Consider the following 4,691-nt stretch of genomic DNA (forward strand, 5'->3'; position numbering starts at 1 on the left):
AATTCAAATTTGCTGCTAAAACTTTACATTTCTTTTAAGCCACTTGCTTCTATGGCATAACAAAAGTTTAAATGTCTGGTTTTGTTTTCTCTATTAGTCAATTTATCGCCAACTTTGAGACGATTTGTACAGATCTGGAGTCACTAGCCTATCCTTTCACACTAAAATGTTCAAGGGAGATAAAGCTTGCTGGATATACTAAAGAAGATACAACCTGATGGATATATTAGTTTTAATACAAAGAAGACAAAACTTGCAGGATATACTGGCTTTAATATTAACCTCAGTTCTTCAATTTATATTTTTTCATATGCCAACATACTAACAATTATCTACTCTTATTTTAGATCTTAAGTTATTTATTCAAAAATATTTATTTGGTGTCTGCTTTGCTTCATACTAAACATTATTTTACAAACCAACAAAAATAGAAATGAACAAAATAGGCACTTTCCTTGCCATTATTGAGTTTATACTGAGAAGAGCACAAAAAATTGTAAACCAATATATTAAAAATTTATTTCATGTTATTATCATGCTATGATGGAAATCAAGAAAATAATTGTATTAGTCAGAATCCTACTAATAAACTGAAAGCACACTCAATTGGATAATCTGACTCACACTGTAATAATCAGATAGTTGCATTTATTTACTTGCTTATTTGTTTTGTTTTCAAGAAGGAATTTTTTTTACAAAGGTTTGAGCCTATTGGAACCATGAGAGATAGTGCAATGACCTGCGGCTATAAACATCTGAGCCATTACCATCCTAGACCTAAAGATACGAGGTGTATGAAGTTGCCCAGCACTCAGGACTCAGGGATCTTGTTTTAGGGACACAATCAGCCCATGAATACATCACAGGTTGGGGAGATAGAGTAACAGGTTTGTTTCCTGGCTTTCTTTTTATACCTTGGACCTCCTGCGGGAGCTCCTTACAGATGGAAGCAAATCAGAACCAAAGGTTTTTATCATTCTCCCCTAGCAGAAAGCAAGCTAGAGAAAAGGGAGAGCAGGTCTGAAGGGGAAAATGAAATAAATTCAGTACAGTCTATAACACAGTAACCCAGTGAGCTGGGGAAGGGCAGCAAGGGAGCCACTTTATAGGCGATAGTAGGGCAAGGACTTTGAGAGCAGCTAAGCTTCCTGTTGACACCTAAAGAATGAGAAATGTGCTCTTTCCCATCTTGCAAGATGGTGGGTGAAAAAGTTGAGAAGCCAGATACTAAAGAGAAGAAACCTGAAGCCAAGAAGGCTGATGCTGGTAGCAAAGTGAAAAAGGGTAACCCCAAGGCTAAAAAGCCCAAGAAGGGGAAGCCCCATTGCAGCCGCAATCCTATTCTTGTCAGAGGAATTGGCAGGTATTCCCGATCTGCCATGTGTTCCAGAAAGGCCATGTACAAGAGGAAGTACTCAGCGGCTAAATCCAAGGTTGAAAAGAAAAAGAAGGAGAAGGTTCTTGCAACTGTTACAAAACCAGTTGGTGGTGACAAAAACGGCGGTACCTGGGTGGTTAAACTTCGCAAAATGCCTAGGTATTATCCTCCTGAAGATGTGCCTCGAAAGCTGTTGAGCCACGGCAAAGAACCCTTCAGTCAGCACGTGAGAAAACTGCGAGCCAGCATCACCCCCGGGACCATTCTGATCATCCTCACTGGACGCCACAGGGGCAAAATGGTGGTTTTCCTGAAGCAGCTGGCTAGTGGCTTATTACTTGTGACTGGACCTCTGGTCCTCAATCGAGTTCCTCTGCGAAGAACGCACCAGAAATTTGTCATTGCCACCTCAACCAAAATTGATATCAGCAATGTAAAAATCCCAAAACATCTTACTGATGCTTACTTCAAGAAGAAGTAGCTGCAAAAGCCCAGACACCAGGAAGGTGAGATCTTCGACACAGAAAAAGAGAAATACGAGATTACAGAACAGCATAAGAGTGATCAGAAAGCTGTGGACTCACAAATTTTACCAAAAATCAAAGCTATTCCTTAGCTCCAGGGCTACCTGCGATCTGTGTTTGCCCTGACAAATGGAATTTATCCTCACAAATTGGTATTTTAAATGTCCTGATGATCTAATTAAATAACTGATTACCTTTAAAAAAAAATGAGAAATGTTATGTCAATTAAGAATCAACAAAGGCAACATCATTTGCCAAGAAGTTTAAATAGGAAAGAGCTTATGTTCAAAGAACAGAAAAGTATCCATGATGAATATAGTAAGCAACCACAGAATGCAGGTGATGAAGGTAGAGGTAGGAAATGGCTGGTTACTCAGACTATTGAAAAAATACAGAGAATATGGAAAGAAGAGTAGAAGCCAGGAAACAGCTAGAAGGCTATTGTAGCGCCTAGGGTAGGAGTAAGAAGTGGTCAGATGCAGACTCCTTTAGAGGCAAATATTCCAAGTGAGAGATTATAATGACCTGGAATAGGGTGAATAGTTGCTCAAAGGATGGTGAGGTAGGAAGAGGTCTGAGTTACATTTTGAAGTTAAACTAATAGGTTTGCTGATAGATGGGAAAAAGATGAAGAAAATAATTTTCACTCCAACAGTGGGATATATGATTGGTAATTTACTGAGATGGAAAAGATTAGAGAGAAACAGCTTAATAAGAAAGCTAGGGATCAAGAATTCTGCTTTGGTAGAGTTAAATGTAAAATGCCCTAGAAATATCGAGGTGGTGATATCAAGTTAGCTGTTTACTCCCCATGTCTCTAGCTTATAGATAAGGGCTAAATATAAATTTGTCATTGGGGTAGTAATATTTAAAGTTACAGAACTGAACAAGTTCACTCAAGTGAAGAGTGCAGAATGAGAAAAGAAACATCTCAGGACGCAGCTTGGAGGCTGCCCGAAAAGGTAAATCAAAAGATAGTAAAATCACTAGACTATACCTGAATATTATCATAGTCACATAATGTAGTCTCTTGTCTAGTTTATAAACAGAAGCCTCTGAATTCTTTAATTTTCAACTTCCAGAGTAATATGGGAATATTTGCAAATACATATTTGAAAGTTCTAGTACATCAAGTCAGCTAAATATATTATACAACATAAGTGATGATACTATTTGTCCTATTCTCAGCTTCCCTTATACAGAATAAAACGGTAGTATTTCTCTTTTCTTAGTGGAATTATCTGCTTTCTATTTGATTTTGTTTCCTCTTTAACATTTTCTCCAAAGAGTCTTCCCCTTTCAATCATATTTTATATTGAAACAATTTCAAATATATCATATGAAATTATGGCTCTTATAAATACACACAATTGGGCACTGCATATAGATTAACTTAGACTTTATTTTTTAGAGTAGTATATTTAAATTCTTGAGGAAAAATCCTCCTGTAAATGAGAATATCCATGTGATAAGTACAAAACAGCTAGTAAAATAAAAACTTAAGAAATAAACATATGTGTGTTCTATTATCTCACTACCAGAAATAACACAGAGGCTGTTAAATTAAACAAATTATGTTACTATAGACTCCAGTACAGAAATTGTTTAATTAAATTATTATTATTATTATTATTTGATATGGAGACTAGCTCCGCGGCCCAGGCTGGAGTGCAGTGGCACAATCTCGTTTCACTGCAAACTCTGCCTCCTTGGTTCAAGTGATTCTCCTGCCTCAGCCTCCCAGGTAGCTAGGTGCACCACCACTGGAAGATAATTTTTGCATTTTTATTACAGACTGGGTTTTACTATGCTAGCCAAGCTGATCTCTAACTCTTGACCTCAAGTGATCCACCCACCCTGGCCTCCCAAAGTGCAGGGATTACAGGCAGGAGCCACCAAGCTTGGCCTAATTTGTTTAATTTTAAACATGTTAAAGTGTAAACATATAATAACCTCACTAATTCGTTTACTATTTTTTCATAGTTAATATTTATCGAACATTTTAAAATCTTGATTACTTAGTCATATAAATTTATTATATATAGGCTGTTAAATAAAATGTATGAAAGGACATTGTTTTGGACTGAGCTCCTGCACTAGGCCCCAACAGATCTGACCAAACCAGAAAGAAATGAGTCGTACTAGGCACCATGTAATCAAATTGAACTTTAAAAAAAGGACAGTTTTCCAAAAAACACGAGATTAATGGAAACCATTCAGAAGGAGCCCAATTTGAAACAGAATAAAAAGAAAGTTGCATGTTCTCACTCATACGTGGGAGCTAAAAAAATTGATCTCAGGGAAATAGAGATCAGCTTGGTTAGAAGTGATGCCTTGTTGGTGTCTCTCATTTGATCTCATGTGATCAATTTGTTTAGCTCTACACCAATGAATAGAATGGTGGTTTCCAGATGGTGGGAATGGTAGTAGGAAGGGGAGAATAAATAAGGGCTTGTTAACGGGTACAAAACAGAGTTAGATTGAAGCAATAAGTTCTAGTGTTTTATGGCATACTAGAGAGACCATATTTAAAAATAATTTATTGTATGCTTTATAATAGCTAGAAAAAAATTTGAAATGTTATCAATATGAAGAAATAATAAATCTTAAGTAATGTATATTCCAATGACCCATATTTGGTTATTACATATTGCATGTTTATATCAAAATATCATGTATACCCCATCAATAGGTATAACTATAGTGAACCCATAAAAATTTAAAATTAAAAAGAAGAAAGGCTTTTTATTTTAATTCGATAAGGAAAGTAATTTTGAAACAACCAATTT

The 4,691-nt window shown here is 36.2% G+C and overlaps 1 pseudogene across 1 annotated transcript; it reads left to right on the forward strand.

Annotated features, from left to right (window-relative positions):
- The first annotated feature begins 1,174 nt into the window (after positions 1–1,174).
- Positions 1,175–2,063, forward strand: LOC116545609 (annotated as a pseudogene). Its single transcript, XR_004266376.1, has one exon. The product of XR_004266376.1 is annotated as a 60S ribosomal protein L6 pseudogene (transcript).
- The last annotated feature ends 2,628 nt before the right edge of the window (positions 2,064–4,691 follow it).

This window comes from Sapajus apella, unplaced genomic scaffold (assembly GCF_009761245.1).
Source record: "Sapajus apella isolate SASKATOON/1434 unplaced genomic scaffold, GSC_monkey_1.0 scaffold304, whole genome shotgun sequence".
NCBI lineage: Eukaryota > Metazoa > Chordata > Mammalia > Primates > Cebidae > Sapajus > Sapajus apella.